This window comes from Micrasema longulum, unplaced genomic scaffold (assembly GCF_059751315.1).
Source record: "Micrasema longulum isolate JH-2025_06_02 unplaced genomic scaffold, ASM5975131v1 h1tg000331l, whole genome shotgun sequence".
Lineage (NCBI taxonomy): Eukaryota > Metazoa > Arthropoda > Insecta > Trichoptera > Brachycentridae > Micrasema > Micrasema longulum.
This window is the reverse complement of record NW_028277535.1, coordinates 2477464-2501376: the sequence shown is the minus strand read 5'-3', so window position 1 is coordinate 2501376 and position 23913 is coordinate 2477464. Positions and strand designations below refer to the sequence as shown.

The 23913-nt window shown below is 29.6% G+C and overlaps 1 protein-coding gene across 1 annotated transcript in view; it reads left to right on the top strand.

Moving 5' to 3' along the window:
* Positions 1-7975: 7975 nt before the first annotated feature.
* The window catches only part of Camta (Calmodulin-binding transcription activator), a 272872-nt gene continuing 256934 nt past the window's right edge, over positions 7976-23913 (top strand). Inside the window, exon 1 of the mRNA XM_088225127.1 lies at positions 7976-8039. The gene's annotated coding sequence lies outside the window, so the exon portion shown is untranslated. The remainder of the gene's footprint in view (positions 8040-23913) is intronic.

The window sequence follows — 23913 nt, the reverse complement described above, 5'->3', positions numbered from 1 at the left end:
GAAAAACAAAAAACACATTTTTTAATTTATTTCACAGTTTTAAGGTTTAGTTTAGTTTTTAAAGAGAGTTTTTTTTAGATATGCTAGCTAGAAAATTCTTATGTTTAGGTTTAGGACCTTCTTTTTGTCCGTGTTTTTTTTACTAAATAATGCTTAAACATTTCAAATAAATTATTATATTATTAGTTATAATTAAATATCAGAAAAAAAAAATAAATACAAATAAGAAAACATATTAAATATACGAAAATAAAAAAATTAAGTATGAATTTAAAAAAACATACTATTTATAGTCGAAAAATGAAACGTAAATGGTAATAATAAAAAAAATAAAAAAGTTGAAGCTAAAAATAAAAATTTTAAAACATGGAAATGATATATTATATAAATAAAAGACAAGTGATACTTTAATCCACAAATTTGGAATATCCAGTGACCGGTTACATCGCTTTAACGACACCTTCGAGACTGGTATCTTTATTAAGGAGTTCAATGTATTTATACAAAACAAAGGTAAAGAAAGAGAAATCAAAATTGTAAGAAAGTAAATTAAGTAAAACTATTTTTGTCTTAAGGATCATTAACAAACAAAAACAAAATAATAAAAAAAAGTCATAATCCAAAATAAAAAAAATGAGCTTCATCTATAGTAACTAAAGGTGGATAGTAAAACTCTTAAAGAGTTTTACGTTTAAAACGTCAGTTAAAAATTCAACCCGCCAATGTTGGAGAGTAAAACGTTAATAGTAGAGTAATAAATATGGTGTCATTTTTTGACGTTTACCGGTTATTTTTATTTATTCACGTCTCTCAGTATTGTTTTATTTCCGGATACAGAATGAACTATGCTTATGAATGCTTAAGCAATCTAAATCGGAGAGTTCGTTCGACGATTTAAAATTAATCGTCCAAAAACGAAAACATTTTCAAAACGATTTGACAGTATTTTTGCACCAAACCTTGGCCATTCAATTTCGTGGCAGTCAAATTTATTTTTGTTTGTTTTATTTTTTGAGTTCAAAGTTCATTAATTTAATTACTCTTATTTAATCACCTTTACTTATCTACTCTGCTGTGACAATCAATGTTTCCGCGAGTACAATAAAATTTTAGAGAAATTAAAAATAGTTTTTTTTTATTTTTTTTTATCGTTAATAAATGTTAATTTAATAACACAAATGTTTTTTGACTATATTTTTTGCGATCTGACATTACGCGGCGACTTTGCGCATGCGTGCGGTGAAAGTGGGGCAAAGTGGGGAGTTTTTTGGACACAGATCGATGTATTTAAACACGATTTTACGCTCCTTCTGGACAATTCTTAATTCTATGATTGTATTATGCCTACATTATAATATTTCAGAGCTTAGATCACCGTATTTTTGTTGTCTTTTCACTTTTCTTATCATTCTTGTTTTCAAATAAGATATTAAAATATTGTTATTGTTTTTCGGTTTTTATTATATGAAACTGTCTAACTTTATTATTTTTTAAGGATTAAGTTGACCGATGTTATTATTTGATTGCATTTAAATATGCCATGTTGTCACTTGGTTTAACTTGTTCGCCTTTTTGACGTTTGCAAAGTCACATTCCACAGTGTAATAATGTGTAAAAAATGAATTTAACATAACATTCCATTTTTGAGATTTGGAATAAAAAATCATTGGTTATATTTCACTCAAGTAAAAACGCGGGTGAAACAACGCATCGATAGTAGAACGATAGTTAAAGTGAATTCGTTAATAAATTAAACTATAGTAAAACTCAACATTCGTTTTAGAAATACTTGTTTGTGATTAAATTCCAAAACGGGAAATTGGTAATATTAAAAATATATTGAATTTAGGTAGGTACTTGTTTATGGTTGAATTCCAAAACTTAAAATTAATATTTTTTCAAATATGGCATTCTTTTTGCAAACTTCAAACTCCGGTCGTCTCACCAACAAAGGGTTGTACTTATGTAGGAATACGATTTTTTAAAATGTGTTGAAGATAATATTTTAGTGCTACCAAAATCCAATAAAAATAAATAAATGGGGAGAAATTATAAAGAATTTAATGAAAGGATCTGATTGAGATCCACAAAAAACAAATACTGTTTGTAAACATTCAAAAACAAACTTTTTGTGCACACAAAAAAACATTTCGTTTTTTTGCTCAAATGCAACCCTGGTAGTCCGATGAATAAAACATTTATGCTCCTAACTTCTTTTTTACATATTTGATTGAAGATTTTAATATCTACGAACACGCACAGCGCAAAGATCTATATTTATCTGAAAACCGCACGTAAATCGGTTAAGGCGTTTAGGAGGAGTACGGTGACATCACACGTACAGAGGAATTATATATACAAAGATAAAAAGTTCTACTCCTCCTAAAATATATTTACTTTCGCTTAATGTATAATATTTTTAATATAAGTTAAGGCAGTCATTGTATGCCCACTATAGCAGGGAACGAAAATAGGTAAACAAAGAAATAACGGTCTTGTTAACTTTTATATTGCCTGAATTTAAGTTACTCAGAATAAAAAAGTAAAAATTTTCCAGGAAATTAATTCTCAGAGGCAAAATTTAGGGTTCTAATAGGAAACTCGTAAAAGATGATAGTTTTCTTAAGCGGCAAACTTTAGTTATGTCTTGAAACAAGATGGTCCCTTTTTGTGGGGTTTTGTGGCAGAATATTTTATGTCTTTTTTAAATATGCTAAACAGTATCAAAATATTTACCTGCCTTATTCAAATTCATACTTCCTCGTGAAAATAACACTTTAGGGAGAAGAAATAAGACATTCAGTGTGTTTTTAGGGACCATCATTTCATTTTTTAAAATCTCTTCGCTAATTATAATGTTTAATACTGTATTTATCAACGCCAATACATTGCTCATTGCTTTGAAAGTACCTAGTTACAAAGACAAAAAAAGAAATCTTGCCGTTGGGAGGGTAAATAATTAAACCGATCGCAGCCAGACATTCGACTTTTTTGCTTTTTGACTTTCGACTTATTTACTACTACTACTACCATCACGCCATTTCCCCGTAGGGGTAGGCAGAGAGAATGGACCGCCACACACGTCTATCCTTGCATACACTCCTAGCCTCTTCCACATTCATACATCTTGTCATACATGCCCTTCGGTTCTGTCTGCTTTTGACATGACCCGACTTAAGATTTTGGTTTATCTGATCATGCCACGTCTTCCTTGGTCGTCCTCGTCTAACGTTGCCGTTCATTTTTGCCATATATACTTGTTTTACCATTCTCTCGTCGTCCATTCGTTCTACGTGACCAAACCATCTCAGAGACCCTTTCTTAATCTTATCAATTATACTTGTCTCAGATTTACACTCTCGCCTGATTTCATCATTCGTAACCCTGTCATACATTGATTTCCCACACATTCGTCTAAGAGATCGCATTTCAACCGCGTTCACTCGGCTTTCATCCTTCCTCTGCCAGTTCCATGTTTCACTTCCATACATAAGTGTTGGGACTAAAACTCCGTTGTGCACTGCCAGTTTAGCTTCGATTGACATATTTTTATTAGAAATTACTGTGCTTAGTGCTCCGTTCAGTTTGTTGCCCGCATTCACTCTTCTTTCAACATCTTTTCGTTTATGTTTAAGTAATTGTTGGATTTAGTTATGTCATATTTTTCTCTGTCTTCCTCATCAAAATTTTGTCGAAAATTGAGCACAAGGTTAAAATCACCAGCGATAAAATCACGATAGGGTCGTTGCGTTGGTTTAAATATGTGACTAAATAGACTAAAAATAAACAACAAAATATTTCCCCGTAAGACTCGGCAGAAAGAATACACCGCTACACACTTCTATCCTGACATATTTCTAGCTTATTCCTCATTCACACATCTTATCATACACGCTCTTTCTTTGTGTTCACGTTAGACATGGCCAGTCTTGAGATTTTAGTTAATCTGATCATGCCACGGCTTCTTTGATCGTCCTCGTCATACATTACCATTCATTCTCCCCATAGAAAAATATATCCAATATAAATAAAAATTAATATTCACAAATAAATATAAGCTCTCGTTTTGAACAACGGACTGAAAATATACAATGCCCAAGCGGACAATGTTAAAACAGTGACAATACAGGAATGAATAAAATGACTTTGAATATGTTTAAATTTACCTCAACTTACCTGAAATATAAATGTAAAATATAGACAATATAACGGCTCTCATAAATAATATAAAAAATGGAAATATAACATTATTCCCAAAAATACGTCTACGACAAACTATTTTGCGAATGGGCTTGATGTGCCAGAAAAGCACTGGTACGCGTATGCACACATAGCAAGTTTACAAAACACAAGTCTCTTGTCTCCGTAATACGTAGGTAGTAAGCCACCCTCGTATTGTGCTGTTTCCATAGCTGTCGCCGGCTTTACTGTCTTACCCCGGGACTATGAAATAATAAAGTGCTAGTTTATTCACTAAACTCGACTTTGTCTCGTAAGCCGCGGGTATTTGGAAATATTTTACCAGAGAGCTAAGGTCGCTGCATTTTTGCAACGGCTTTAAATATTAATTTTGATTTACGTGCTCTTTATCAAAACACAAGGAAAGTATTTTAAAATACAAAATTCTTCCTTTTCTTCTTGTGACCCGCTTTTCAAGAGGGATTGGCCTCCTGGAAGGTCGATTCCCACGTGTCGACCCGTCTTTTTAGTGGTCAGCCTAAAAAAAATTCAATCATTATTGTATGCATCAAAAAAATTCTGTCCAGTAGAACGCAGGTAATATATTTTTTCAAATAAATATTTGTCGCTATTTTTGAATACCAAACCACAATTGAACGCAGCTATGCAGAAAGCAGCCATCTGTATAAAAGTGAAACCGAGATAATAGCACCTTTGTGAAAAGAGTGAATAATAAAATCTACACAACAGTTAGAATGTTTTTGACTTGAATAAATGATAAACAATGAATACATTTGTTTTTTTTAAATATTACGAACAAGAATCTAATTATGTATTTGACCAATTTTAATGATTTTTAAAATGCCGTAAGATTTTTCTAGTGCTGTGGTTGTTTTCTGGAAATTGAGAAAAGCCGGTTTTGTATCCGAGAAATACAATACGGATAAGTTTTTTAAAAATGCATGGTGTAGCAAAGTTAAGATCATGTATCTAAAATTGTAATTTATTTCTTCAATAATTTTATGAATCTGCTTAGTTATTAATTTTCATAGTAAAAATAAATTTTAAATAATATGAAGTTGTAACAGTGTGCCTCCAAAACTCAAGACTTTAAATTTAAAGTCACAGGATCATAAATAAAATCGATTTTACTAGGTACAATTAGATTATAAGATATTATAATCTCTGTTTCTAAAAAGCCAAAAGCTGTATGTTTCCCATATATTTAAATGAAATAATATATTAATTTTTGGTCGTAAGCTTTGTAAAAAAATAAGGTTTGATATTTTTTTTAAAATCTTCATCTCTTTTGTAATAAAATGTCAGCGTCGCTTCGTCTACAAAATCTAATTTAAAAAAAAAAAAAATATATATATTCATAAATTTCATAAAAGGTACATGTTTTTAAAAAATTCTATACACATCTACTTTGATACATCTAGTAAATTTTATCACTAAACTCTATAAAAAAGAGACTAATTTTTGTGCTTGGAGAGTGACTTACACTGTTTTAGTTGTTTATAACTTTGATATTTATTCTAAATAATCTACTTAAACACTTAATTTAATTATAAAAGAGAAAAAATATTGAAAAATTGGAACGTTTTTCTTAAAAAGTAAATATTTAAATGGTTTCAACTTTAAAATTCACTTTTTTTTTATGTATCTTAAGAAAAATTAAAAAAAAAAAAGAAAAGTGAATTACAAATAACTTTCTCATAAAAAAAATTGTAAAAATTATATCTCCCTAGATTTCTTTTTATGGTTAAGTGTAGATTTTTACTTTCATCAATTTATATTTCTTTTTAGAATAATAAAATTTACTCTCTATTTTGTTTTTATAATAACATTTATATTTAAATGATTGCATCATACCTTCAATATGTTTATATTTGCCATTTATTTTCTCAAATCAAACGGTTTTGTTAGGTAGGAAGAAATTGCCTTAAGGCAATATACCCTCCCTTATATGTTCATAAACTGTATTTGTAAATAAATTAAATGATAAATGTATAGTCTTTTGTCAATTAATCTAATTAAAACACACAAATATTTAGATTCTTTCAGTTACAAAAATTCGATAAAGGTAGCTTTCAAAAGCTTTTTCTGAAACATTGAAGGCTCGCTGGTTTGACGTTTGACTTTAATACAAACTTATGTTTTATATTTTATTTGTGTGTTAATATTTTCATACGCTCCCTTGAACTTAATGTACACAGGCTGTATTTTGTTTAGCTTCGTTGAATAATCATTTCCGGAATAAAATGGAAGCCTGAGTTCAGATTAAATGAAAGCGTGGTATGCACACCCGTGAAATGAAATAAATAATTTAATTTCAAAGTGTTTACTTATTTTTGATACATTTTCCAAGCGTTTTCTTTAGCTCGAGGAAAACTACAAGAACGTAATTTTGTTTTTTGAGACTTTAAATAAAAAAAATATGCAGCCTTCATGTTTATAATTACAAAAATTGATAACCACATGAAATTTTATCGAAGGTGTTTTTCGAAGGAAGTATTATTAAATATCTAATTAATATATTATTATAAAACGCTTATTCATTAATAACTTTGCCTTCACGTTGCAAATGATTGATGTACTATTTTTCTAATGCCATTTGGTTGGCATTTACATCATTTGACTACTGTTTTTTTGCGAATTGTAGGTATTGATTTTTTGTGGTTTTAAGTTTGGGCTTAACGCCAATTTATTTTCTTTTTTTAGAATTTTTACCTGAATAAGGAAATATCCGCCCTCTAGAGTATTGGTTCGACTCCTGGGAGTCAAAATATAGTATTTTTTTAAGTTGTTTTCACTGAAATATTTCATTGTCACTGGACTGGTATTTGAAACGTAAGACTAATAATTTTTCCTTTTATGTAATTGATGATCGATAAACGCTGTACTTACTCATTTAGTGTTCATGCGGCTCGATTGTGAAATCATCTCCCGTCCACTATTTTATTTATTTATTTTAAATCTTTAAGTAGGGCACACAATAACATATTTTTATGTGCGCTTTAATTAGAACTACGTTGGTACGTACATATATTTCATTTATAAGTTTTTTAACACGCATTTCTTAACTTTTGTGTTTGAATTTTGATATTTTGTTCTATTTATAAATGTTTTTTCTCATATCATAATACTTTTTACTGCCTTATATATTATATATACATATATAATTGAATTTTGTGATCTTGCCTTTTTCCTAAATGGGAGTCGGATTTTACTTTTTCTCAGGTATTGTGATCATGTTTGTTGGCTTTGATCAATGTTTTTCCACAATTCTGTGGTTTTTAAAAAAGTGAGTAATACCATACACTCACATTTTAATTTTATTTGTTTTGTAAAATATCATTTGGTTATAATATTTTACTACTTTTAATTAATTTAGCATTAAATTTACACTTTGTATCATTTTTTTTTCAAAATGATTATTAAAGCCGTTTTATAGTATGGTTAATTTGTTTAAATTTTCTTAAATAGTAAAAAAATATACTACTACAGTACCTAGTTAATGTTATAATATTGTTCTATCAAATATGTTTCTTCAGAAGATCCATTTAAATTACCGCATCATCTTCTCTCTCTTCCTATAAGATAAACTCTCCTACTCTCTCTTTATATCTTTTTCTCTTCTGAAGATGTTCATTAATTTATATTCCTATATTGCTTGTTCTATTCTTTTATCTTTTTTTCATTTTATCGTTTCGTAAAATAATCAATAAAAATTAAGTTCCTTCTAGCTACTTTACATAGATTTTTAATCTTATGACGTTTTTGTTTCAGGAAATCGCTGCAATTCTAATTAGCTTTGACCGGCATTCAGAATGGCAATCCAAGGAGGTGAAAATAAGGTAAGAAGCATAATTATTTTTATTTTTTTAAAACTAATATTTAAAGCACGAAATTTCTGGTTATTCATTATAATAAAAGAAATAAAAACAACATGTTTCTTTTTTGGGTGATACCGTGTCTGTTGGATTTGCTCCGACGTTTCGGCTACCATTGCAGGAACCATCTTCAGGGTAAACTGAGTGAAGCCGAAACGTCAGAACAAATCCAAGACAGACGATCTATCACCCAAAAAGAAACATATTGATAACAGCGACCGTGAAAACCTTCGCACCCATTTAAATAAAACTACTTTATTTTTAACCACTTATTTTTTATTTAAAAGAAAGTTAAGTTTACTTTGATAAAGAAATTTGCCTAGCTTTGAAACTGGTTGGTAGAAAAAAAAGTGGTCAAATACGAAGTTGTTTTTTATTCATTTTATTATAACTTTATAACCATCAATTACCATTTAACACCAATGCCTTCATTTCCTTTTTAATGTTAGTTTTCAACCTCCATTTTGCTATTTACATTTTATGCTATTTAAACAGTGCACCGCTGCAGTGACCTATGCACCACTCGGTGCGAAACGGACAAAGATGAAATGAAAACACATATATCCAATTATTTTTTATCTATCGCCTCAGCACGAAGTATTTTTTTACTTTCCTAAATGATACCTACGTAATAGTACGTTTTTTTATTCCAACAAGCTAGGCCAAGCAACATATTTAATTAAACGCTGTGCCTACTTAATATACTGTCTCGCATCATGATATTTTCCAATTAATGTAATTGGCGTTCTAATCGAGAGGGATTAATTCGCTCTCTCCCGTCAAACATAAGACATAGTTATGCTTCGACAACAGATTAATTATTATACTGGAATTAATATTAAGTGACACTGTTATATTGCCATGTTAATTCAGTGACGTATGTATATTTTATTAATGTGTAGATTGAAGAATCGACTATCTGCGAAGAATAAATTAAGAATTTTTAAAATGACTTTTTAACGTTTGCAGTAAAATTTGTACTAACAATATTGATGTAATACACGAATTGTCATTTTGAATGTAAAAAAAAATACATAGATGTCTGGAGTATGTGATTCCGTCCCTTTGGAGTGAACAGAGAGGCTTTGGTCAAGGTATTTCTGGCTGGTGTACATCGTGCTGTATGATCGATGTCATTCCTAATAACTTATTTTTATTTTGTTTTGTAATATTTGATTCCTTCAGTACCTACTCGTGTTTTTATTTTTGAGTTTTCGTTCATTCTGTAGAACTTCATATTATAATGTTAATCCATAATTGAATAATAAAATCCATAATTGATTTGATAACTATTTTTTTTTGTGGCGTTTTAACAATTATTCGATTTTTTTTTATTCCTAAATATACGATTTTTTTAAAATTTATCAATCTTATTTGTTACTTTTGTATAAATTTAAAATGTAGCCCAAGTTTTTTTTTGCGTTGAAAAAAATATAAACTCTTTTTATTGAGAATTACTATAGATGTTAAAATAATATAGAAAATACATTACATCAATTTGTCTTAAATTATTTATTTTTCTTTTATGAATATATTGTACTATAAATGCGTATTGGAGTACGAATACCCAAATAAACTTTTTTTTAAATTCAAAGGATCTGGGCTTTTTTATATATTTTAATTCAAAAAATCGATTGAATTTTTCACAAATTTTTAATTTTTTTTCGTAACTAGGTATGCATTTTACTTGTACATAATTGAAAAGATGATTTTTAGAAACTTCTAACTTTCGGTTGGCTATATTTTGTAAACGGGTAAGCTCGCCGGAAAAAAACATTTTTAGGTATATTAAAAATACATAAACCAAAAAAATACTTTTCAGGTGGGTAATTGAGTCTTGTGAGCAATAATCCAAATTTTTTTTACATAATATTTTTTCATATGATCCAAAGGTTGTTTTATTGAAGATTTTATAAATACGATTCAAACAATCGAATACATGTAACAATTTTATATGTTTGTCAAAAATGTAATAGAAAACCACTTGCCTGCCGATTTCTAAATGTGTACTGGTTTTGAGACGCACCCGTATCTTCATCGGGACACTTACTACATGTAAATGTATTCGATTATTTGAATTGTATTTATAAAATCTTACAAAACGATTCGAATCAATACGAATGATAAATTGATTTGTTTCGTTTTCCATTGTCAGTTTTTAGACTAGAAATTTCTACGGCGATAAATTTTAAATAATTCGCATAATTCGAATACTCTAAAAATGACTCTGACTTTTTCTTTTTTGATTACTTGCACTTAATTTTTTTAATAAATTGTGAATTGTATGAGATATTTATTTTTTAATTTTATTGGCGATTTCCGTGGTGTACTGACTGAGATATTTGACCCATGCACGGAAGGTTCCGGATTCGATTCTCGGTGAGAAAACAAAAATTTAATGTTAATTTTCTCAAGCCTGAGTATTCTGAGCTGTAATTCACTACTATAACTAAGCCTCTTGGTTTGTTGTTGCAAACAAAAAATAAAAGATTTAATTATGAAAATGTAAAATTTATAAAGCATAATGTCATTTGATATTTTTTTGGTTTTATTTATTTATTTAAACGCCTTTTAGGCTTTTACATGTTTTACATACACAAAAAGAAATAAAGACATACATGTATTTTACAAAGAAGTAGCAAAAAATAAATAAATGATTTTTAGAAGAAAAAGAAAAATATCAAAAATATCATCTTTACATATCAGTATAAAAGTGGAAAGAACAGAAGTGCATTTTTAAATATGAAGGCAGAAATGCATTTTACACAAAGAAAGGATCAAAAATAAAAATGAATTAATAAGAGAAAGAAAAATAAAATTTAAATTTAAAAAATCATCTTATATTAGTAGAAAATATATGAGGAGACATAATAATACATATATATATTACAGTGGAGAACAGGGGTACATTTTAACGTATAAATTGTATTAAAATAATCTTAAAATTAGAAGAAGTTAGAAAAATACTTATTAAGAGTACATATACAAGTCAATAAACGGTAAACCATTGAAATCATTTTTACTTGATTGTTGTTTCCTAGATATTCACGTTTGTTATGTCCTGTAAGCGTAAATGTAAGCCTGAGCGTAAATATAAAATAAATTAATTCATTAATACTCAAATATTACGCCAACTTTATAAAATTCACAAAATTAAAAAAATATATAAATAAATGCGTGGTTTTACAAATTCATTAAGTCAATAAAAAAATGCAATCACAAAATTACCTCAGGTGTGCATTTAAAAAAATCTTATTTAAAAACAGATTTTAAATCTCTGAGGTATAATTTAAAAAAGATGACACTTCGTGCAGCGCGAATTTGAAATCGTGTTCTAAAAATTACTGAACATCCAACAGTTTATGGCGCTTACTCTAAATTCAAAACTATACGTCGCGCGTGTGTAAGGAGAAACACTATTTCCCACCAAATACAAGATAAGCTCCGGAGCCTATGCTGAATGGAACACAAGTCGGATGCTTAGTGCAGCATCTTGTGTATACACATTTATCAATGTTTAAAATTGGCAAATCATGTTTCTTTCTAGAAAAATAGTTTTTGCAGCCACCTCGGTACATTCTACCTATTCCGAGAAAATATTTTGTAAATGGTTAAAAAATAGGTTGGTTTTCGCTAGCAGATCATGTCATAAACCCTTTTCCGAACATTGGCAAAACCAACGTCAGCTAATATTGTCTAAAGGAAATGGGTATTTTTATTATCTATGGCCGAAATTCGCGTCATTGTTTTATCCTGATTCCGTTTTCGAATCGAAAAGGTCTCACGCGATTCTATATTCGAATTGAATGACTGTCAAATAGAACAGTAGGTTAGGTTTCTATTCAACAAACACCAACACTATCATAAAAACAACCTTTATATTCATTACATGTACATATACATTGAAACCCTATTCAAATTATCATTGTGAGTTAGTAAAATTGAAGGTTATCGAATTTTACTAATGGAATCAATCTATTATAAAATTGTTCGCAACTGTGAATATCCTTTTTATAATAGTTTAATTATATCCAACGTACTAAAAATTAAATTGCTCGTAAGTAATTGAAAAACTTTCACGCGATTTTTACACAAATAAAGGTGGGATCGCATTGTTCTCGCGTGTTGTGGAATGGTGTGTTGGGGAGCGCACCCATTAAATGCCTAAATCCGTGCCATAAGAACGACGAAGACCAGGTGTCGAAAATGCGACGGATTGACTGCATCAGCGCGGATACGACAGCGTTGGAAGTAGGGAGCTGGAGAGGAAGAGCAGCAGACCGACAATAGTGGAGGAGACTTCTGAATACAGCCAAGGCCCACGCAAGGATGTCGAGCTTATGATGATGATGTGTTGGGGATCCATTTGGCGCGTATTGCTTCTATGGATATTGTATGGGTAGAATTATATTGCTCTGGTATGTTGTACAGTGGCTCTTCGATACAACACACGTCAGCAACGTAATTCTGTCAATAATATCACTAGAAGCAATACATGCCAAATGGCTCCCCAGCACATTACTCCACAACATACCAGAACAATGTACTCCTGCCTTAAATCTTTATTTTAACAGTAACAAAGATATTTTTCAAATATTTTTTTCCAGATTTACAACAAAAGTTGATAACATTTCATAAAAAGGAAATATGGATGCTTTGGGATTTACAGGGTTTATGATGTATCTGTTTTTTTCAATGCCCGGGCGGATTTAAAACATTCTATTTCACATACAGTTTTGTATGTGAAATAGAACCAGAACTCTAAACGAATGCTTTCGACTCGATGGCTACTCTCAAGTTAATTTTAGAAATGAAAAATCAAGTAGAAATAAATCCACCTATTAGTGTAGTGGTTGGCGTGTTCGCCTACCATGCTTGAGGTCCCTAGTTCGGTCCCTGGGAAGAATGACATGAAATATTGATTAAAAACTAATTGAATTTAGTTAAATTAAGATTTGACAAACCATCTGAAAGCCTACATTAAAAAAACGAATTTTTCTTTGAAAATCTGTCAAATTCCTTAAAGAAATAAAAAAAATAAAAGAAAATGAAATAAATATGTTTTAATCTTTGTATTTTTTTAATATGTTAGACAAGTGTTTCTCTCTATTAGCTTTTATAAAGAAGATTATAAATTTTACGCAATAAAACTTCCTTCAAGACAAAAGCAATGGTGTCTCGCTCTAGGGGTAGAAATAAATATTATTTTTCTCTCTTTATTAGAGCCATTTCATGAGTTTTACAACCCTTTGTCACTCGCGCACGTTCTTTATTACAGTGATATTTTTTCATATTACGCGTTGGTCCCAAATCGATCTTACGTGTCCCTACTACCGACTGTGAAGGGTTAGTAATGGGACAAATACGCCCTACTGGTAAACTATTTTAAAACTTTTTGATTTAAAGTTTAACCATTTGTTTTATTTATTGTTCACATGGTTTTCGGTTTTTACAGGTTTTAAATTATAAGCACTATCTTAAGTTCTAATGGGTATTTCAAAAATCATCAAAATCTTATACGGGTTCCATAAGACGACAATTTTTTTATGTTACATTATTCATCGTTCAGTGGTCTCTACTAGTGTATTATAAACTAATCCACGTCAAAAACTTTTTTAAAACGGCGTATAAATTCACTTTAGAGCAGTGTTTCCCAGTCTTCTTTATGCCATGCCCCACCGTAGTCTTTTCAAAAGTCAGATGCCCCACCGGCATCTTTTTTATTTAAACAGCAGTTAAATTTTCAAATCATATTGTAATATGTTTATAAACACATGAACCCCTAATGCAATTAAATAAAACCTATTCTAAAACATATATTACAACTTAAATGATTTATTTATTTATTTATTTAAATCTTAAAGTAGGGCACACATATCATACATATTGTTATGTGTGTTCTAATAATAACATTGAAAATATATTTAATTTATAAATTGTTTATCACATATGTCTTGACCATTATTTTAAATTTTGATATGTTTTTTTCTTCATAAATATTTTTTTCCATTTCGTTATACTTTTTAATTGCTTTAAATAAAATTGAATTTTGTGATTTTGTGATTTCTGTGGTGTCAATTTTTTTCCAAAATTCTGTTTTTTTATTAGAGTTTATAATTTTATGAACAAATATCATTGTATTGTAAAATATTCTTTGTTTATATGTTAATAATTTCATTTCATTTACCATCGACTTTACCCTCGTATATCTGTTTTTTTTCGAAATGATTCTAAAGGCTTTATTTTGTAATACAGTTAGTTTATCTATGTTTTCTTTGTTTGATAAAAATAAAATGCTACTACAGTAGTTAACGTGTGGTTCAATAATTGCTTTGTAAATAGTTTTGCAGGAGTCCTTATCAATAAATCTTCTGATCCTTCCCAAAATTGATATTTTTTTTGCAATCTTATTTATTACCATCTTAGCGTTTTGGTGAAATGTAAGTTTTGAATCCAACATTACACCTAAATATTTAATTTCAGTGACTTCATTAAGTATTTCATTTTCTATTACAATTGATGGTGTAATTTCTATTCTTTTGTTTCCTATATTCATATATTTAGTTTTGTTAACATTTAATTTTAATTTATTAATTTTTAGCCACAGTGATACACTATTAAGATCATGATTTAGTCTGTCCATAATTGTTTTATTATTTTCTCCCGATATATATATTAAGGCATCGTCTGCAAAGAGTCTTATTTTTGAATATTTTAATGTTTCGACAATATCAATATTACAAAACACAAATTGAAAATGTACTTATATGAATAAAATATGATAATGAATAAAATAAAAATGAAAACAATTATAAAATACAAGTTACAATTGAAATTGAGTATAAACACACATATCTTGACACCTATTTCATGATTAAATTTAGTTACGCTTGCTGCAAAGAAATTTGATATCCGGATCAAACTTAGTTAAAATCAGTCTTAGGTCCCCTCTATATCTTTATTAGTTATATCCAATCGATTACGTTTTTTAATGAGTAAAAAATTGCGCTAAAACCCCACCAAATAAGATAAGGGAAAGGGTATTAATAGTTTTCTGGCATGCAAAATAATATTAGCATATTTTGTGTTAGTTTCTTTGCAAATCTATGCCATTATTCCTACATCCTGCACAGTTTCTGTGTTTTAAGATAATGATTGAAATTGTAACAGGTTTCATTATATTTTAAGTACAATTTGGCGTACATTTCAATTTTGTACATCTCAGGCATTTTTTGTATGACCGATGAGTATTCCCCTTTATATGTGGAATGCCGACGTGTCCATCTCTGAAGCGTGGTGCCCCACCCCTAAGGCGTTATGCCCCACTGGTGAGGCGTATGGCCCCACCTTGGGAAACACCGCTTTAGAGAGAGTTAAATCCAGTACATTGCTTTCAAATCTTTAATAATCCTTATGTTAATGTGTGCCTGTCGGTGAACCAAATAAACATACAAATTTAGTTTATGTAAGTAGGCACACTAAAATATTTTATTTAAAACGTACTATGATTAAATCACAAGCAAGGATTTATGAATCATTTCTTAATAATTAAAGCATTATTTTGTGGTCAAACATTTTATTTTTATTTTAAATAATATAAAAACAATACTTAAATTCAATAAAATAGCATTATATCAACTTATTAACCCGAAAATGATTTGTTAATGATCCTTAAGATAAAAATACTTTTTTTTTATTGACTTTTTTTTACCAATTTTGAATTCTCTATCTTTACCTCTGTTTTGTTTAAATACACTGAACTTAATAAAGATTCCAGTCTCGATGATGTCGCGAAAGTGATGAAACCGGTCACTAGATATTCCAAATTTGCGGGTTAAAGTATAACTCGTCTTTTATATCTATATTAAAATACTTTCATAAATGCATTAATTTATAAATACCTGTAACAAATAAACATGTTTTTCATACAGAATTTTCATACAGAATTTTACATCACTCATTCAAAGTTTAGATGAAGTATCATTAACTGAAACTGACTGTTTTCTGCAAAATACATATTTTAGGTTATGCGGTCAGCCAAACTTAAAAAATCACCATGATTCCTTTAATACATATTTTAATTCTTTTTAAAGTTATTATAATAATTAAACTTAGTGATTCTTTACAATTAAGTACCCTAATATAAATATAAATATAAATATAAAATAATATGTTCAATACATAATAACACAATATCCATCAGAGTTTTACTAAGGCTGGCTGTTTTCTACAAAATGCACATATAAAGTTGTGTGGTCAGCCAGACTTTATAAACCGATTGAAAACAAAATTAATTTTTTTAATTTATTTTAAAAAAGGGAATATAATACACATTATTTATCATTTGCCAAAGTACAAAAACATCCCAACTGTTTTTTAGATTTGATAATTCACTCTTTTCACAAAAGTTTCATTATCTCAGTTAATTTTTTTTTCGGCTTCCTGCATAACTACGTTCCATTAATCTTACATGAGTAATCTTTATCGCGTATCATTTAGTAATCATAACATGTACAGGGTGGGCATTAATTGTATACCTAGTTTCTGTTACCAAAAAATAAATAATTGTCGAACTTTCAAATGTTTTATTTATATTTTCAGAAACAAAAATAAATGAAAACTTTAATGACATCTAAGTTTAAAAAAAATATGTTGTCCAAGTGAGTTCTACCAGCTGGTTGACATTGTTTAAGGCGGATTTGCAAATTCCCAAAAAACACGTTGACAAGTTGCCCGTGGGATGGCGTTGATTTCCGATATTTTTTTTTGTTTTAACTGATTTATTGTTGTTGGATTGTCTTGTCTTGATTTTAAATATTCCCCACAAAAAATAATCACACGGGCTGAGATCCGGGCTCCGTGGGGGCCACTCAATGTCTCCTTCTCATAAAATGAGTTTCCCGGGGAACGTCTCCTTCAAACGGTCGAAGATCGCTATCATTCAGCTCCAACTCTTGCGTCAGTTGAATTTTATAGGCTTTTAGATGTAAATCGTGGCGTAAAATTCTTTGTAAAGTGGTTCTCTTGTTGTTTACGGCTTGGCTTCTCTTGCTAGTCGATTATTGCGGATTTTCCCTTACTGATTCACTAACACGCTAAATAACTTCTGGTATCCTCACTGATTTCAGGTGGCCTTCTTTCATTAATCCTACTGTTGAGCCGGTTGTCTCAAACATTTTGATTCATTTTCGAATAGACTTTGCGCTCCGTGCTTGACTGATTGATGTCTCGTAAACCGAAGTGAGCCCGGTACATTCGTCTCGAAATCATCACGGAATAATGGTTTGTGTAATATATGCGAACACAAAACGCGCGCTGCTTTCCCGTGAATGGCTCCATGGTGATTAAAAATTCCACGAAATACCGCATCTAACGCTACACCTCGCACCGCGCCCGCCCTACGTATTATTAAAAAAAATAACGAAATAAACCGCAAACACAGTTAATGCCCACCCTGTATAAGTCTAAATAACTGTAATTAACTAATCTCTAGTCAGGATAATCTTCCGACGGATCGTGTCCGATTTTTCTTGCCAAGTAAAATTTTATGGCAGAAACACTACGTCTAGACTTCCATTATCACTAATAAATAACTCTGTTGATATATTTGTCGATGTAATTTATAACAAAAAAACAGACTAATGCTCAAACGAATATCATTCAATTTTGAACAAACTTGGAATATTTGAATAAAATAAAGGAACACAGGAATGGACCTACCTTTGATGCGATATTTTTAATATTGACGCACTGGTCGATGAAGTTCACTATAAATAATTGAACAATTTAAGATAACAATTTTCACAACGATGCACACTGATTTCAAGAATTCATATGCAATGTGATGTAATGTCAAAATTGTGTTTGTTTTGTTATAATTCCAAATGTTATATGTTTAAGAATCTTCCATTTTGACTTACATATTTCAAATTTTATTATTTCCTTCTCTAAATAGGTCTTCATCTCTGTTGTAATGTGTTAATATAAACAGATCCTAGGGGGTTGAATCCAGTCCCTGTCCACAAAAATTTGGACAGACTATTTTGATGTTAGGGTATTTTAATACAAGGCTAGCACAACGTGAAGGCTTGTCAGTACCGAGGTTTTTAAACGAGATGGCCAAAGGACACTTTATTATACAATTCCTAAAATTTTAAATAAGATTCCCAAGCAGATCTTAAAAGATAATGTTGACAAAACATTTAAGAAAAAAATAATTCAATGGCTAATATGTAACAAGGCTTTTTATTGATTATTATTTAATGCTAACATTCAACTATGTTCATTTTTGTATATGTATTTTGTGTAAAAAATACGAATGCTTCTCCTTTAGTCCTTAATAATGTTGATGTTACTTTTTAAATTAATATAATTTTTTTTATTAACCTGTTTCTTTGTAAAAAAAATAGAAAGAGACCTACTGACTAGCAGGTTTCGCGGTTTAGTGGGTTTCATTATTTTTCCATTTATAGTTTCTGTAGATCTATATATCTTCTTAAATAAAAATTATGTTAAAAAAAGGTAGGTACCATAAGGATAGGTGATGGAAAGGATGATAAAATAGCTAATTGGTTAAAAATAATATCGATAAATGCTGTTTTATACTAAACAGTAAGAAGAGCTTTACTTTTAAAAATAGATTAATAGAAAAGGAATAACCCGCATAGTTTATATTTAAGAAGATTGTCAACAGGTGGGAAAGAGAGGATGTGGAAGGAAGTTATGAGAAATACAACAGAACACGCAGATAAATTAAGCAAAAATGCAGATAATCGAACTCACGACACCCGTTTCGCAGTTGACCATCTAACCAACTGTGCCATGGCGTCATTTTTAGCATAAAGTTCAAAGATTCTAAATAAAAACGTTTTGAAAAGGTAATTGTTTTATTCGAAGTAAACCATTACTATTTTAGAAACATTCGTGTGCTATTTAGTACTTGTAATAAATTATTATACTTCATAAAATTATTTAAGTACCGCGTTTAGAAATAAAACAGCCCTTATTTTTCCTTAAGTGATAGAATGTAAATCGTTTATTCCGACGATGAATATTTATTACAGAATCCCCCCATTGGTGAATTTCTCGTTACCGGAGCTAATAAAAAAACATATTGAAAATCATGTTTTTTATTCAACACCGAAGGCATTATAACGAATAATATTATATTTGGGAATATTATTTGCTTAGTAACATGTTCAGACCTTAAGTCTACATAGGGTATGTTGGGGATAAAAGGCTACTCTAAATTTATATTTGTAATTGAATAATACAGTATTGGTCCCCAGAGAATTTAATATGTTAGACCTTGACATAAAGACGTCTGTCGGTTGTAATATACCTAAGAACATGGTAAGCAGGTGGGTAAAAGGAAAACCCTTTTTTATATTGTAAATTGTTTCTCTGACTAAAAATTGCGACCGTTTTAATTTTCAAAAATCCACTTATTTTTCTTATGTTTTGTAATTTTTTATTCACTATGTTATGATAAGAGTATTGTGTAGTATAGTAGAAGCCATGTCCCGTAATGAGTTTGAATAATAGAAATATATAATGCGTATAAACGTATTTGTATGTGCATGTATATAAATGTATGTGTTTATTTGTTACACTATTTAAAAGATACATGTAATATGTTATTCTTCTAATCCAAAAAATAACTAAAGCAGTTTATGCCACTCTACAAGCATAAAGACTTGTAACCTTTTTGGAAAGTTACATTTATAAAGTTAACTTTATATGTAAAAGTAGATTGAAATAGAAAAATACATTTTTATTTTTTGTAACTTTGTAGGATTTAGGTAGTTAAGAGTTGGTTGGAGTTTTTACTCCAGTTAAAGATTGACCGAGAAGAAGACACGATGTTGCTGTTTGATGTTTATTTATTACACGGCGAATAAATAATGAATTATGTCGGACCAGTGTTACGTCGATGATGGGTTGAAGAGACTGCACTTGAACAACATGCTGGAGCTGAGCGAACTGCACTGATCTTGTTAGGCTGACTGACTGAACGGGCTGACTGACGTTGGCTGCGTCTTGTGGTCTCTTTATAGATGACGTTCCTTTGTAGTTTATTTCTTCATGGTAGGGACGATGTGAATGTACTGCAGAACGATGCCCTCTGATTTCATGTGCAATACTCATAGAGTTGCATTATACGTATGTACTGGATTCGATAGAAAATGATGACATTGCATCGTCGGTCATTAGTCTACTTCTGGTGAACTAATTTAACACGTGTTTGTCATCGATTATGGATTATGGACCCCATAACTTTATTAATTCATTAAAAAATATGCGAATATTCACGCGTAATGATAAATAATAACAAATAAATTGTGAATTACGTAAAGACATTTTGAATTTCTATGCATTTTGCCCTAACTTACTCTATCGAATAACGAATATAAAGCCTTCGCTGAAATTGGTGATTTTATTTTAGTATTCAAAACCTCACAGATATTAAACCAGATCAATATTGAGCGTGAGATCTTCGGTTTTGGTTTATATTATATAAAATAACTGCTATTTTATAACTTTGGAACGCTCCTGAATACCCCAACCTAAACGGTATATTTACGAGGTATTTGATACTTTTTTGGTAGAAATTCCGGTCAGAATGTGTGAGTGACCCCATGTGGTCCTTTTAATGCGAATTTTTTACTGCTCCCTACATGAAAAGTATGCAAAATGTGTTGGATTCGCTATAAGGGATTTTTTACATGCGAAATTGGGAGAAATTTATCGGAAATAAATTATAATAAATTTGTCTTGATAAATAATTCATTTAATATCTAGTTTGCATGCTCAACTGAATAAAATATATTGGAATATTTCAGAATTATTCATAATCTTTTGATTCAATTCTTTTGACAGAGAAAATGACGGTTTAATAATTTACCTTTTAAGCGTGCGTTCGTTTGTTTAATCTGGTTTGAAAAATATATGGATGTATTTATGAAAACAGCTTGATCTGTTTTATATTTCACGGTACCATGTTTCGGAAAAATTAATTGTTGGGAAAATTAATCAAACCATTAATATTTGGTTCGCTTTCTCGATTGTTCGTTTTAATCTGTCGCATCGAAATGTCTTAAATAAAATTCATTAATTTACTCAACTAAAATGTTTTCTTTTTTTACTTGCAGACCATTTGTATAAATATTTGCAAATATTTAATTTATTACTAAATTATCTTCATTAATTTTTCTAGTCTTGATGTTTACATATAAGTCTTCGAGTAAAGCCATGTTAATCTGTTTTCATCCCACACTGTTTTAGTGGGCAAAAAATTTAAGAAAAGCGGGAAGATCTATAAAAAATTACTTTAAGTTGTGCGACAAATAGTCTAATCTACACATTTTAAACATCGAGGCATAAAAACAATGATTGCTCGTTGAAAATTGATAAATACAAAAAAATTTACTTCTAGTGTCACGGTTAGGAACATAAAAAAAATATATTGCTACACAAAATGCATATGAGATCCATCTCTGTTCTACGTTTGTCTAATAAAAATAGTAATATTAAAAATATTTATCTTTAAAAGCATTATTATATTGTATAATAATAATAATAATAATCATGGTTTATTAAGAAAAAATATTACATCTTTATCTACTGCATACAAACTTGGGTAATAGATTTCTCTGGATTATGTCTAGTTTGCCTAACTAGGTATAACTTGTTTTAAGGCAGAAATTACAACGTAAAAATAAACAATAATATCCCGACCTACTAGTTAATTTATTATACAGTTATGCAATATTTAATTTAACCATTTATTATTGAAAAACGGTTTTGAGTTAAATTTAAAAATAAATCCAGTTACCAATTTTTTACAAATTTATTTTATTGAATCCGGGTCGTGGTTTTGCAATGTTTGGGTAACATATTGAATATTTTGGGGCCCAGAACCTTGTAATTTCTTTGCCCGAATTCAGAGTTTGCGATAGACCCCATGACCCATCTTCTAGTTTGACTTCTGGTAGTGTGGGAGCGTTCTTTTTGAGATTTGGTAGAATAATTCGCTTTCACTAACATTATTATTTATTTATTTTGAAGAATCAAACAGTCGACAATGATATAATAACATTTAAAAAAAAAATACAGTTTAAAGACAGACCAGCAAAGTTTCTAAATAAAAATCATACATATTATTACATTGTATTACAACAAAAGAATGTGTTTATGTGTATTTGTATGAGAGTAAGTGTAGATGTGTGGGAGTAAGTGTTCAGGATTGTCCATCATTAAATAGTAAGTGGGATCGTATCGCAGCCAGAAATAAGTATTATAAGGGTTTGTAAAATATATCAATACATGAAAAAAAAACATTTTACTTAGAGCAAGACCGATAGAGGAAAGAGTGTTGTGCATAATTAGTGCTACAGACTGGCAGATAAAATAAATACTTATTTCTTGTCACGGGAAAGGGGACATTAGGATTAATTTTGGAGAGTAGGTTAAAAGAGTCTACTTTAATATTTAGTAATTTATGTAAATAGCATAATTAAGATACAGTGCTTCTATTATTCTAGAGATATATAATGGTCTTATATCTAAGATCTCAAACAACTTGTTTATTGAATTTATCAATTCTGGAATGCAGTTTGTTTATGAGCAGAGAAATTTTGATGTTTAAATATTGAGCGTGTTAAAACATGATTCAGATCAAAATTGATCGGCTCGTCAAATTAAAGACATGTTTCATAAAGCCTTTGGTTCGTTTCTGGAATTAGAAATTTGCAATTTGATGATTGTTAACGTAACGGGAACGCCGTGGTGTAATTCCGTTACCTCAATCCTAACTAACGGTAGTCGGTCGCTATCGCCCTCAACGGATCTATGTAAAATTTTACGCTTGCTTTGTTGCCCTGTTTGCCAATCCTTCAAAGCTGGATATTTTTGGTACATGAATTTGCAAAATTTTACCCTTCCTACTATGCCTACCACAAATCTAACGACGGGAGAGTTTTGACAACGTGTGGTCTGCTAAAATTTTACAACCATTAAAAAAAATATAAATTAATTTTTATGCTCATTCATTGTTGCAATTTTAAATCAATTTGATACTATAAATTGAATCGAATGTAAAAATTTAATTTTACATTTTTTAAACTTATTATAGTTCCATGAATAAAGAATGTATTAAAAACACAGATATTAAGTAGTTTTAAAATAAATACAAAACACATTAATTATTTATATACAATAAGTGTATGAAGAGCCTAAATGTATGAAGAATGAAAAGAGTTTGAACGAATTGAAAAATAAATATTTTGTTTACTGTAAAATTATGTCAATAGATATATACTATGTACTATTGCTATTAAGAAATGGAGAGTGGATGTGGGTTGCGCACGGAACGATGAGTGGATCAAGCCAAATAGGTAAAATGTGGGTACTGTTTATGAAAGTTGTTCTACTGGTCTATACAAATTGGTTTGGTTTTTTATGATTGTTTTAGTTTTTTATTGTTTATTATGTTAATGATAATTAGGTTAATCAGATTAATTACGTTTTTTATTGTTATTATTATGTTAACTTTGTTAAATAGCTAATCTAAGGCATGTTTCACATTTTGTAAAATGTTTCCATCGGCACGGGATACCCCAACGAAGGAATATTATTATGTATAAAAAAAGAATACAAACAATGTAAAAGTATAATTAAATAAATAATTCTATATCGTAATATTAACGTTATTAAAGTTATGAAATTAATGAATAATCAAATTGAAATTTTAAAATATACTTTTGTTAATTTTGAAAAAGGTTGTTCAAATGTATTCAGCGAGATTTGAATTTGTTATATTTTAAATTATTAAAAAATA